Source organism: Phaseolus vulgaris, chromosome 7 (assembly GCF_051622355.1).
Source record: "Phaseolus vulgaris cultivar YP4 chromosome 7, ASM5162235v1, whole genome shotgun sequence".
NCBI classification, from domain to species: domain Eukaryota; kingdom Viridiplantae; phylum Streptophyta; class Magnoliopsida; order Fabales; family Fabaceae; genus Phaseolus; species Phaseolus vulgaris.
Genome location: NC_143504.1, coordinates 9,288,163 through 9,303,528, shown reverse-complemented (window position 1 = coordinate 9,303,528; position 15,366 = coordinate 9,288,163). Strand labels below are relative to the sequence as shown.

The 15,366-nt window shown below is 31.0% G+C and overlaps 1 pseudogene; it reads left to right on the top strand.

Moving 5' to 3' along the window:
- Nucleotides 1-1,136: 1,136 nt before the first annotated feature.
- LOC137827995 (receptor-like protein EIX2) lies at nucleotides 1,137-3,828 on the top strand (annotated as a pseudogene).
- The last annotated feature ends 11,538 nt before the right edge of the window (nucleotides 3,829-15,366 follow it).

The window sequence follows — 15,366 nt, the reverse complement described above, 5'->3', positions numbered from 1 at the left end:
ATTTAATAACTTTTTAGTAGTGTAGTATAATTTTTTAAGTTTTTTAAGTTAGGTAAAGTGAGGTATAGGGATGAGGAGAGTATATAAACATTTTCTCATCTTAGTCGTTATATAAGTCCCGTTTTAAATTAATAAAATATACTTAGTTTATTAATTAACCTGAAAATTTTATATTAATTTTTTTAGTTTCCTAGCTTACTTCTAAAACATACGTTTAATCTTTTTAGTCTTTTTTTTTTTATAGATTTACACCATAAATGAAAATAAATACTATCAATTTTTTTTAAATCCGTTAAAAATGTCTTAATACAAACGTCTTCTTTGGTGCCTGATCCAAAATCGTTTTCTGGAGGGGGAGACATTTTATCAAGCTACATTGGCATTGATTGGTTGTTGTGCTGACTGCGAGGAAATTTCGTATCGAAATCATGTCAAACCTAAATACATTTTGTCCTTGAACACAAAATTTTATTTCTGATTGGTTTTTATAAATTTTTTTAGTATTTTTATATTATTTAACAAACTTTTAGTTTAATTATGTATAGTAAATTAAAAGTGTTTTTATTATATGATTATTCTACCAGTTGGATCCAAACGGAATCTAAAGCTGACATGTTTAAAATGCATTGAAATCAAGAGGAAATTAAAAAATTTAAACTGTATACAAAGCTAAGTAATACATCCTTAAAACATAAGATACATTGGAGAAAAATATACGTAATTATTATATATTTATTATATCAAACAGAATACTTAATATTTACTTGGAATATCTTTTGTAGGTATCCTCCAAATAACCTATAAAAAAAAGGAGAGCTTGATTGAAATAGAGCTAAACAAATCTGAAAAGTGAAAGAAGAACAGCATACCGGGATAGCTAAGTGAATGAATAAATTATTCAATTGGGTAGGTGTTTTATCCCCTGCATTTTATACTAGAACAATTATAATAATCAATAAAAATTAAAATATTTTTATAACGTTTTGATTAAAATAATATATATTTATATCCAACTTTTAATTGTCTACATTTTTTTATTATTAAAAGGAGACATGGACATGCAACTGTAATAGATATGAAAGATTTGTTGAAGGACAAAGTCTAATCTAACCAGTTTAAATATTAGTACCCTCTGAATGAAGTTAAAACCATCCTAGCCCTAGTTTGCCCCTTCATCTCTGGTACCAATGAATGCCTTTTCCTCTCAACATGCAATCATTTTGGCATGGTTACTGTGCACACTCATGCTAAATACTGGCACGTGCAATAACTTCACTATTGGTTGTAACCAGAAAGACAAGTTGGGTCTCTTGAACTTCAAGCAAAGAGTAATAGATCTGTCAGGTGTGCTCTCTTCGTGGAACCCTGATCAAGATTGTTGTCAGTGGAGAAGAGTTAACTGTGATCACATCACTGGTCGAGTCACTAGGCTCAATCTTCCATGTTCTACAACACTTGCAAATTACATTGACAAAACAAAATAAATCACACTGTCTCTCAGGTTCTATTCACCTATTCTTATTGTTGGTGGAGTTGGAATTTCTGAATTACTTGAATTTGAGCAATAATGACTTCTTAACTCTTCAATTTGATTCTATACATCAGAATTGTCATAACCTGTCTGTAGTTTCTCATTTTCATCTGTCTCTCAACTCTTCTCTTCTTGGTTATCTTGCCATCAATAGTCTTTAGTGGCTTTCTCGCATTTATTCCTTGGAATATCTCAACCTCGGTGGAATTGATCTTCACAAGGAAACTAATTGGCTTCAACCACTCACTATGCTTCCATCACTTTCAGTACTCATTATGTGTCATTGTCAACTTAAGGACCTTAGTCCATCTCTTCAATATGCCAATTTTACTGCACTCAATGCTCTTGATCTTTCAAAAATGAATTTAGCTCAGAGTTGCCTAAATGGTTATTCAATCTTACTTGTGGTATCTCTTATTTAGAATTTGAGAGAAATTCTTTAAGAGGCCAATTACCTGAGGCGTTGTTAAATCTTCGACATCTATAATACTAGAACTTGCAAGGAAATAACTTGGATGGGTCCATTCCTCTTTGGTTTGGCAAATTCCAATATCTAAAATATCTTATTATTGGAGTGAACATGTTTTCTGGACCCATTCCCCCAAATTTGGGAAATTTATCATCCTTAATTCTCTTGAGTTTTAGCTCACACCAATTCACAGGAGTGAGAGAAATTTTGCCAAATTGTCAAAATTAAAGACATTAGCTATATATTCCTCACCACCACTAATCTTTGATTGTGACTCCCACTGGGTTCCACTTTTCCAACTTGAACGATTGGCTCTCGGATTTGCAGGTCCTAACCTTCCAGAGTGGTTGTATACACAAAGATATCTTAAACGTTTATCTATTTTTGATTCATCATTTGTGGCCAAAAGCAAATTTTGGAATTTTGTATCAAGAGTGAGTGAACTCGATTTAGAATATAATTTGATAGTTGGGAACCTGTCAAATAATGTGTTGTTGAACTCTTCATTCGTCAGTCTAACATCAAATGATCTAAAAGGTTCCCTGTCTCGATTATCATCGAATGTGGCGATTTTCGATGCATCGAACAACTCATTATCTGGAACCATTTTTCCTCTCTTGTGTGATCATAAGATGTTGAATGGAAAAGGCAGTTTGATCTACTTAGACATCACTCGTAATAATCTATCTGGAGAGCTTACAAATTGTTGGAAGAATTGGAAATCATTGATTCATGTTAACTTGGGAAGCAATAATCTGACTGGCAAGATACCATCGTCAATGGGCTCCTTATTTAGTCTCACCTCACTTCATTTGCATGAGAATAATCTCTATGGCACGATTCCTACCTCGCTACAAAATTGTCACTCTCTGTTGATCTTTAATGTGCATGAAAATAACTTATCAGGAAATATACCAGACTGGATACCACATGATGTTAGGGTTCTCCAACTAAGGTCCAATAATTTTAGTGGTAACATCCCAACACAGATTTGTCAAATATCTTCCCTCATTATTTTGGATATATTGCTGACAACATAATCTCAAGACAGATACCAACCTGCCTACATAATATAGCATCTTTAGTTTTCAACAATGCTTCAGAGAGCAGTCTTTATTTTTCCTTTGCTCTTTCTAATTCTCTAACATACTTCTTCGGAGACAGTCTTGAGCTGGTTACAAAAGGTCGAGTATCAGAATACCGTACAAACTTGCACTTTATGACCTTAATTGACATGTCAAGTAACAATTTGTTCGGAACAGTGCCTCCCCAAATGTTCAGCCTCGTTGGATTGTGCTCTTTGAACTTGTCTCACAATAAATTAACGGGGAAAATACCATATGAGATTGGGAACATGAGAAGCTTGTGTTGAAGATGGTAAACCCAACAGCTTGGAGTCCCTTGATCTTTCAACAAACCAATTTTGGGGTGAAATTCCTCAAGGTTGGCCAAGTTGTCCTTTCTCGAAGTCTTAAACCTATCATTTAACAATTTCAGTGGTAAAATTCCATCTGGGACACAACTTTAGGGGTTTGATGCAGTGAGCTATATTGGCAATCCTGATCTTTGTGGACCTCCACTTACCAAAATCTGCTGGCAGGATGGTGAACATAAAGACTCAAAGCCAATAGATGAAGATGAGGATAAAGATGAATTTTTGTCATGGTTTTATATTGGAATAGAGTCTGGATTCGTCACTGGCTTTTTGGGAGTCTCTTGTGCCCTTTTCTTTAATAGAAAATGGAGGCATGCTTACTTCAGGTTTCTTTATAATATGAGAAATCGATTTTATGTCATGGTGCTCATCAAAATGAATTCTTCTCGTTGAGCTCAGACATATTCTTGTGAGTGAAACCATGCAGTTCAAATACTTATTTAAACTTCATCATTTCTTTGTTATAAATCATAATTTTTCTCATTTCATTCGCATTACATGTCTCAAAAAATGATGAAACGTTTTTCATTTTTATTTAAGACCATCAAGACATTTGGGATTTTTCTTTGTTTAGTAGTTTTAGTTTTGTTAGTGTGGAATAACTGGTTGTTTTCGGTTTGATTTTTAATAGGATTAAAACATCCATGAAATTATTATATTTATTTACTTATTTTATTGATAAAAAAATATTTTAATTTTAATTAAAAAAAGTTGAGAAAAAAAACGAAAAAAAGAGAGTAGAACTAGGAGTAGAAACATTATTTCGTGGATATTCTACGATGAATTCAACATTTAAATTTTAATGACAAACACTTTTTAAAAAATAAGGATAGAAATATAATTTAATTAAGGATATTCTATGATGCATTAAAAATGTGAAGTAACAAATATTGTACGTAAGTCCACTCAAAGCTTCTATGCATTTTGATCTGTTTTACTTTGGTGATAATGCGTTTATTATGTTATATCTTTAGGGCTTTATCGTTTCTGAAAAGAAACAAGTCATGAAGTGAAGGTAAGAGAAGAGCTATTAAGCTACAATGACAAGCATTTCCAGCACTAAGAAGCTCAGTATCTAGATCTGTTTATTATTAGATGTTGTATTTTTTGCTTTGAGAAACCATTTTTGTATGGTTTTGTTATTGTTACTTTTTCTCTTTTTTCATTTGTTTTATGTTGAGTATTGTGTGTGAGAGAGTGCTAATAATTGTGTTTTGGAAAGATATTATTTTACACCATCTCTTTTATTTATATCCATTTGACAATTATTATTCATAATAAAATATTATATTACAATAATAAAATAATTATAAATATAATGTTATAATAAAACAATAATTTATAAAGTTGTAGTTTTAATGCAATAGAAAGGTGGAAGTTTCAAAATATCATGAGTGTTCTTTTAATATAAATTTCTCTATATGACAAATTCTATTTAATCAAGAGTGGGTCAACTTATATGCAATAAAAAATAAAGATAAAACAAATTATTTGATTCTGTTTTTTAGTCCTATGTTAACATTAGAGTAATATGATTTTTTTTTTAAAAAAAAGAATTGATTGATTTAATATCTTACTTATTTGATTTATTTGTATATCATTTGATTGATTCTAGTTAGAATTAACTTTTGAGCAACGAGACACATTTCTTTTTATTGAGACTTGAAAACTAACTTTTGAGAAATGAGATACATTTCTCTTATTCAAACTTCAAATCTCATTCTGAATGAAGAATTTTACCATTAGCCTTAAAAAACATTTAAACAACAGTATTACACTATAGCTAATTTCTCCTCCCACATATGTTTAGTTTTACTGGTTTGTTCTGCTTTAGTTTGTCCCACAATAGTTTAACATGAAAAATACCAAATGAAATGAATTTGGCAACATGAAAAACTTGGAGTCCTTGGATTTTTCAGTGAACAATTTTTGGGGTGAAATTCCTCAAGACTTGTCCAGTTTATCCTTTTTGAGTTACTTAAACCTGTCATTCAACAATTTGACAGGACAAATACCGTCAGGCACATAAATGCAGGGGTTCAATATACTCAGCTATATAAGCATCTGTGATCTTTGTGGACCTCCACTTACAAAAAAATTGCTCGCAGGATGTGAAGCCTAAAGACACAGTGCCAACACATGAAGATGAACATACATATGAATTTGTGTTATGATTTTTTATTGGAATAGAATATGGATATGTGACGAGCCTCTAAGGAGTTTGTTGCGATATTTTCTTCAACAGAAAAATGGAAACACGCATACTTCAAATCTTTTTACGACTTGAGAGATCAACTTTATGTCGCGATAGTCATCAAAACAAATTCCTTGCGTCTCCCTTGAGGTTTATCAAATTGCTCGATTCTACCAATAAATAAAACCTTTCCACCTTTTCCGTTATGACTCACCTTTTCCGTTTTCTTGGCATAATTGGGAGGTTACTTACCACAATTAATTGTAATCAAAGGGAGGTTACTTACCATTAATTGTTTTTATTATTTTTGTCTCCTAGAACCACTATATATAGTGGCTTACTTCAAGCAATGTAATATAACAAACAACAACATACACTTGCTTCCTCTCTCTTTTCATATACTCTCTATTTCTTCTCTTGGGTGTAAGTGTTTAACCCATATAGAGAGAATTTGTTTTGGGACTATTTATCTATTAGTCGGAGAGGAATTCATTGTACTCCCAGTACCATTATAGTGGAAGTTTTGGCTCTCTCGCCGGTGATTTTTTACCTCTATTTAAAGGGGTTTCGCACCTAAAAATTTCTGGGAGGTATCATTCTTATTTTTCTTGTTACTTTAATTTCTCATAATCTTTGGTTGAAATTATCACGCTTCCACACACGATATGCCTACAAATTGGCATCAGAGCTTTTCGATAATTCAACCAGGATTTGTTTTTCAATAATGTTGAAATTCGATATTGAGAAATTTGATGGCAAAATCAGCTTTGCTATATAGCGAGTCCAAATGCTAGCGGTTCTCACCCAGAATGGTTTAAAGAAAGTTCTGGCAGGAAAAATGATGAGGCCAACCACTATGACGGAGGAGCAGTGGGATGAGATGAATGAAAAAGGCATTGTTTGCAATCCAGTTATGCTTGTCCCGTGAGGTGTTGCGTGATGCCATCAACGAGAAAACTGCAACAGGCATATGGAGTAAATTGGAGTCTCTATACATGACCAAAAGTCTTGCAAACAAACTCCGGTTAAAGGAGCGACTCTTTACACTCTGAATGTCCGAAGGTACTCCCATCCAATCTCACCTTGATGAATTTAATTCCATCATAATTGATTTGGAAAATTTGGATGTTAAAATTGATGATGAGGATAAAGTCGTTCTACTTATTGTTTCTATACCACCCTCGTATCGACAATTCAAAGAAATTATGTTATACGGTAATTATCTTACCTTAAGCTTTGATGATGCCAAGACTAATTTACTAGCCAAAGAAAAATTTGATACAGAAATTCATTCTGGAAGTTCTAGTGAAGGATTAGTAGTTAGAGAGAGAAACCAAGAGAAAGGTAGGAACAATAAATATAAATCTAAGTCAAAATCAGAGGCAAAAATTCCAAATATTTTCGTTATTGCAAGAAAAAAGGACACGAAATCTCTGAATGTTATAAATTAAAAAATAAGCAGGTTAGAGAAGATAAGGGAAATGGTAAACAACCAGAAAAATCTGTCAAAGCAAGTATTGTTGAAACTGAATCTGATGGGGATTGTTCTGTAGCTTCCAACACTGAACAAAGATCTAAAAATGAATGGATTCTTGATTCTGGTTGTACTTTTCACATGTCTCACAAAAGAGACTAGTTTACCACATATGAACCAGTTTATAATGGTCTCGTTTTGATGGGAAAGGATGCTCAATGCAAAGTTTTTGGTGAAGGAACAATCAAAATCAAGACATATGATGGAATTGTTAGAACTTTAACAGGTGTCATATATGTCCCTGAGTTGAAACGAAATCTCATTTCCTTAGGTACCTTTGAATCTCATGGGTGTAGATACTCAGCTGAAGGTGGAGTTTTAAAAGTGTCTAAAGGAGTTCTTGGTTACTAAAGGTAATTCGATGTGATAGTTTGTATGTGCTGCAGGGTTCAACAGTTACAGGTTCTGCAGTGTTGCCTCACCCAACAAAGATAACACCAAGTTGTGGCATATGAGATTAGGCCACATGAGTGAGAAGGGAATTTTAATCCTCAAGAAGAAGGGTCACCTTGGTAACCACTGTACTGGAAAGGTTGATTTCTACGAACATTGCATTTTTGGTAAGCAGAAAAAGGTTAATTTTTCTAAAGTCATACACAGAACCAAAGGTACTTTGGATTATATTCATTCGGATCTTTGGGGTCTGTCAAAAGTTCCCTCCAGAGGTAAATGTCGTTATATGATGACAATTATTGATGATTTCTCACAAAAACTTTGGGTGTATTTTCTCAGACATAAGAATGAAGCATTTTCCACTTTTAAAGAGTGGAAATTATTGATTGAGAACCAGACTGGCAAGAAGATAAAGAGGCTAAGGACAGACAATGGCCTTGAGTTCTGTTCAAATGAATTCAATGATTTCTGCAAGAAGGAAGGCATTTCCAAACACCTCACCATCCCAAGGACTCCACAACAAAACGGGGTTGCATAAAGGATGAATAGAACTATCCTGGAGAGAGTTCGTTGCCTGCTCTCCCATTCTGGTTTGAGAAAATCTTTTTGGGCTAAAGCGGCTTCAACGACATGTTATCTGATAAATTGTTCTCCTAACATATCAATTGATTGCAACATTCTAAAAGAAGTTTGGTCAGGTAATCCTGTTAATTATTCTAATCTTAAAATATTTGGTTGTCCTGCTTATTCTTATGTAAACGAGGGAAAATTAGAACCTCGTGCTAAGAAGTGCATTTTCTTGGGTTATGGTTCAGGGGTTAAAGGTTATCGTTTATATGGCCTCGAATCTCACAAAGTAATTTGCAGTTGGAATGTGACCTTTAATGAAAATGCTATGCTCTCTTCTGTAAAAGATACTATCATTTCCTCAATTGATGTAGATGATCAGGAAGATGCTCAAGAGAAGGTGGAGTTTGAGATTAAAACACCCGCTCATGAGGAAAACGTTCCCAATTTCTCCAGTACTCAAGATGATCAAGTCATTGTTATTGATGGTACAAATGAACATTTGAGTCCACATGAGCAATGCCCACCTCAACGACGAGGGTTACCACAACCGTGGTCTATGGCTCAAGAACTTCCACAGCAGAGACCAAGAAAACCGACTCAAAGATTAATTGTAGAATCTGCCAACATTGCTTATGCTTTAACTATTGCACAAGAGATGGGTGAAGAAGGTGAACCATGGGAACTGGTGAAGTTACCAGAAGGAAAACGAGTCATTAGTTGCAAGTGGATCTTTAAGAGAAAAGAAGGGATCTCTGGTGTTGAGAGTACAAGGAATAAAGCAAGATTTGTTGTAAGAGGTTTTGATCAAGAGAAAGGTATTGACTTTAATGAAGTATTTTCTCCTGTTGTTCGTCATACTTCAATACGTATATTACTTGCTTTAGTTGCGTTGTATGATTTGGAGCTGGAACAGTTAGATGTGAAAACTGCTTTTCTTCATGGTAATCTTGAGGAAGAGATTTACATCCAGCAGCCTTAAGGGTTCGTTGTTCCTGGAAAGGAGGACCATGTATGTCGTTTGAAGAAATCTCTCTACGGCTTGAAGCAATCACCAAAACAATGGTATAAGAGGTTTGATTCTTTCATGGTTGGACATGGCCACTCCAGAAGTAGCTATAATAATTGTGTTTATTTTCAAAAGACATTCGATGGGTCATTTATATACTTGTTGTTATATGTTGATGACATGTTGATTGCCGCAAGAGGTAAATCTTTAGTTAACAAGTTAAATGCCCAGCTTAGTAGTGAATTTGATATGAAGGACTTAGGTCTTGCCAAGAAAATTTTAGGAATGGAGATCAACAGAAATCGTCAAGCTGGAAAACTTTTTCTATCACAAAAGAAGTATGTTCTTAAGATGCTTGAAAAATTTGGAATGCGAGATTGCAAAGCTATTAATACTCCAATTTCCACCCACTTCAAGTTGTCACCAGATTAGTGTCCAAAATCAGACGAGGACAAAAGGCACATGTCACATGTCCCGTATTCAAATGCAATTGGAAGTCTCATGTATGTTATGGTATGTACTAGGCCTGATTTAGCTTATGCTGTTAGCATTGTTAGCAGGTTCATGCATAATCCAGGAAAGGCACATTGGGAAGTCGTTAAATGGATACTTCGTTATTTGAAAGGTTCTCCAGATCTTGGTTTGGTATTTGATCAACATAAAGTTGATCCCGGAGGAGCAGTTGGCTATGTTGATGCTGACTATGGTGGTGATTTAGATCGAATAAGGTCACTTTCATCCTACATTTTTACCTTATGTGGTTTTGCTATCAGTTGATATTCTTCACTTCAAGCCATTGCGGCTTTGTCCACCACTGAAGCAGAACATATCTATGCTAGAAGGTATCAAAGAGGTTATATGGCTTCGAGGCTTGGTAAGTGAACTTGGTCCTCAACAAGATGTTTTTGTTATATTTTGTGATAGTCAGAGTGTTGTCCACTTAATTGTAATCAAAAGGAGGTTACTTACCACAATTAATTGTTATCAAAAGGAGGTTACTTACCATTAATTTTTTTTATTATTGTTGTCTCCTAGAACCACTATATATAGTGGTTTCTTTCAAGCAATGTAATATAAAAAACAATAGCATACACTTGCTTCCTCTCTCTTTTCATATACTCTCTATTTCTTCTCTTGGATGTAAGTGTTTAACCCATATAGAGAGAATTTGTTTTGGGGTTATTTATCTATTAGCCTGAGAGGAATTCATTGTACTCCCAGTATCATTATAGTGGAAGTTTTGGCTCTCTCGTCGGTGGTTTTTTACCTCTATTTAAAGGGGGTTTCCACCTAAAATTTTCTAGTATCATTCTCATGAGTTTGTTGCGATATTTTCTTCAACAGAAAAATGGAGACACGCATACTTCAAATCTCTTTACGACTTGAGAGATCGACGTTATGTCGCGATAGTCATCAAAACAAATTCTTTTTGTCTCCGTTGAGGTCTATCAAATTGCACGATTCTATTAGTAAATAAAACCTTTCCACTGTTTTGATGTTTTTATATTTTTGGGTCTTACATAGTTTGGGCCTTATCTGTTTTTATCAAGCCCAATACAATTTCTGTTTTCTCTTTGTATTATAAAGTTTGGCATCATTAGATGCACAGAGGTGAATAATACAAAAACTATTCTTTTCTTTCTTCTTTTTGTTCTCTATGCATCCTTATCTTACTTATTAGTAAAGTAAAGGAATCTCATATATTCAATAGTTTCATTACTCAATATCGCAGAATCATAATATCATAAGTATTTCTCGATCATACACTTGTAAAAGGCTACACACCCATAAAGGTATCATAACAAATATATAATTGACAGTCAAATTAAAATGATTTCAGCGTAGACCGTCTAACACCAATAAAATTATATTATAGATAAGTTCAGATGACCTTAAGTTGTCTCCCAATGAATCCAATGATAAATTCAATTAAGATAGTATCCAAAACGGATCTGCAATTAAACTGGTTAAAAAATAATAATAAAGTAAAAGGGGGTTAAGATTGTTGTGTAAAAAAAAAATAGATGATTTGAGCATACTTAAACAATGTACTTATTATGATGGTGAGATGTGGTTGTGATATACAAATGTGTTTATATATGTGTTTATATGATGTGAATGATTTTATATCCATATATTGTATATTTGTTGTGATTTTACAATAAATTCTTATGTTTCTGTTTAATAAACTATTACTTGAACATTTACCTTACTACCTCATCCATATTAGTTTAGTTTGTCAACACATTAATACAATATCTTAGTTATACTTTAACCTAAAAAGAATTTGAAAAAATAAAATTTTGAAAAGATGAAATTTCTAATAAAATGAACGATTAACACTTTATAATCTATTTATAACTTTTTATTATTTATCTATTATAAAAAGTATACTAAAATTTTAGTTCTCACAACTTTTTTTAAATAAAGTATATATATATATATTAATAATTTTATTAATGTGTTTTTCATGTAAGAATGTTTAATAATTAATAAATATAAAAAAAAATCTAAGTGAATACATTATGATATAATTTAATATTATAATTCTAACCAAAACTTATTATTTATATTTAACTAAATGAATTCCTTTATTAATCTTGAAAGTTATAAGAGGTGAGAAGAAAAGGAAAAATAAATAATGTTAATAACTGATAAAAAAAAATTAAGACTAATATATGTGGAAAATTTGACAAGTTACATATCCATATTACTTATTAAACTTGTCAAATTTTCCGCATATAGAATACTACTAAATTTCTACCCAAAAAGATTATTGCGTGTTGAATTAGTCAATTAATGACAAAATATCATAACTGTTTTTCCAATTTAAGTCAAAAGTCAATCCATGTTGGTTGACTTACCTGTCCTAAATGATTCTAACAAATTTTCCTTTTACAATGGAATTGAATCAAAATATGATACAATCACAGTACACTTGCTTGTTGGTTAAGAGTAAATAATTAGAGGAAAAAAACAGAATAACTTGATAAAGATAAATAGGTGAAAAATAATATTACATTAGTTAATTAAATATAAATAAACGAGAAATAAAATAGAGGGATGATTTACAAATTATATGATTTGATTGATTTAAGAATAAATATACTCTATATAAACAAAATTATAAACCTTACTTTTATCTACATTCAAAAATAATTTAGATAATATGAACATTTGAAAAAAAAAATATGAATAACTAATTTGATTTTTTTTTCATGTATTAAATATGATATGAAATTTAATTTTATTAGTTTACTTTTTTTTTTTTTGTGTTGTGAACTCTGAATTATACACAAGCAGATGTTAATATAAGTGAATGAGCATATTAGACTACTATATTTTGGGCTTTAGTTCGGTAAATATTATATTATATAAGTTTTAATAATGTGTTTTGTCAAAAAAATTAGGCTTTATATTGAATTTTGTAGAATATGTAGTGTAATTGTCTATAATTTTTAGGATGTTACAATTGGTAAACTAAAAAATAATATACTTTAATATTTTATAAATAATTATGTTTATAATAAATAATTAAAATAACAATATTAAAATAATAAATAAATTTAATAAATTTATATTTTAATATAAATTAATTTATTTGATATATTTATTTTAAAATGTAATTTTTATTCATTAACTTTTATAATTTAAAATTAATTTTAAATTAAATATATTTTTTTTAAAATTATTTTTGTTCCTTAATTTATTTTGAAAAATGATTTTATGAATATATTGATATAAAATATACAAATCAAATTAACTAGAATTTTTTTAGTCTAAATCACTGCATTTCGTTAGCTGAGAGAATGATAACAATTGTTATAAATTTTATTATTTAAAAAATTCTAAAGAAAATGTGGATTTGAATTTTTCTTTCAGATTTCGTTTAAAATATATATCTATTATTGATTTTTTTAAATAATATTATTTAACTTTTTTTAAAAAGCAAATTTTAATTACTTATAAAATAAACTTTTAATTAACGAGCAAATACCGCTACAAGGAATTTTTCCACCTGGAGATACTAGTGTGCATTGAACTGGTCAATAAAGGAGGAAAACTGTCACTACAATGCTTGTTATTTGATAGATCACAAAATTTCTTTTTCCTACTAATGGAACGTTATACTTGTCCAAAATTTGTCAAAAGAAGTGGAAAATATTCAAGTCAAGAAATAGATTCATCACTACGAAATGACCCTAATAAATATCATAATATTAACTGGAGTTAAATATATTTTTATATTATATTAAAAAATTAATTTTTTTCTTAATCCAAACTTAACTTTTTACTTCTTCAATACTCAATACTTATAATAAAACTAATTATTAAAATAGACCTCTCCAGTATTTTATTTTTTTCTACATAACAAACTTTTAGTTTTAATAATATTATAATATTCATGTTATTCATGAATTAATATGAAATACGTTTAAAAAAATTAAAATAACATTTGTAATAATTTTTTTACTACAATTACTTAGTTTGAATTAGAAATGAAAATTAACGTGAGAAGGTATGAACGATACATATATTAAACCATATTAATTAATATATCAAAACCAAATCAATAAAAATAAGGCATACACATATAATTATCATATCACTCCTCAATTTGCTATTATCTGCTTGTCGTGATTTATTTGCAACACCACAACAGTGATATATTATTCAACTGATTTTTCGCTCAAATATTAATTAATTTTTCTCTATTGGCCACAACTATTAATAGGAAACGCATAAAATACACAGCTTTAATGAATTTAGAAATAAATATATATAATAAATAATAATTTTAAAATTAAATAATATGAAAAAATATTAAAATAATAATATTGAGAATTGTAATATAGTTATATAAAAATGTTAGTTGTTGTAACAGTATAAAAAAAAAAAGTAGAAGCCAAAGACCCACCTTCACACACATTCTTTCTTTCTCTCTCTCTCCAATTCTCTTCTCTCCCTCTCTCTTAATTTCTTTCCCAATCTTCATCTATTTTAGAATCTGATCATACCACGCTGTAGCAGAAGAGTTAAGGAACATTTCTACCCGATCAGATTTTCAAACAAAGTAAGTTCACTTTTACTCTAAATATCCTTTGTTCTCTGTTTTTCTTTAGGATTTAGTCATCAATCTTGGTGGGGTCAGTTGAGAAGTTTAATCCTCTCAACTTATTCTATTATATACTGAAATTTTGTTCTGTTTGGATAATTTGCATTAGGCCCGTAAATCTTGAAGCTTATCCAAACGGTGGGGAATAAAATTCTAAAAGTTGCTTGGAAAGCAAGCAATTGAGGTAAGGGAAGCTAAATTTAATTTTTAATAGCACCCTAGGATAGAAGATCTGAATGCGGAAGGGACGTGGTCCCAATATTCAATTCCTCTTGCAGAAATGTTGTGTGTTTATATATTGGGTTGTTTGTTTGTATATTATTTAAATTTGTAAAAATATTATATTTTGATGATTTAGTATTAAAGTGTTATTTTTTTCATGTCAAATAGACTTTTGAATATTGTGGATCAATTTTTGAATGATATTGTATGACGGAATGGTATGGAATTGAATTCATACATTTGGGATAATGTATGGACTGATGTTTGCTGTGTATTAAGTATTGATGCCTATATGGTAACAGAGATCTCCGAGCTTCACTGATGATCTAAGTCACATAGACTAAGATATTAGGTGGTGAGAAGCTGATGGGGGAGTTCATGCACACCGTGACATATGAGATGCACGGCTTGAGTTGTATTGAACTTACCCTGATCCTTTCTGTTGGATTCGCTATAATCTTTGGATCAGGTGTTAGTCTCTGGTAGGACTTACTTAATACGGGTCTTCCGGAAGACGTTGTTTGTTGAATATTCTGGATGTGTAGATCCATGTGAGATCTATGTGATTGGTTTATGTTGGAATTTGAAGAAGATTGAATAATTGAGAAATTGGCCATGTAATTTTATTTTCTCTTTTAATTTAATTTCGTATATTATAAAATTTTATTTTCACTAGCTTACCCTTGTTTTTTGTGTTGTGTTTAAACTGCGATGACTGTACTATGTACACGAGCAGATGACCATACAGGTGCAGGAAAGCCTTAGAGGTTTCAGAGTTTTATTTTGAGCTATGGATATGTAAATATTTATTTCTATAAATCCTAATCATGTATTAGGAATGTTTTGAAAAAACTCCAAGTTTGTATAGAAATACGTAGAACTTGTATTGAAATATT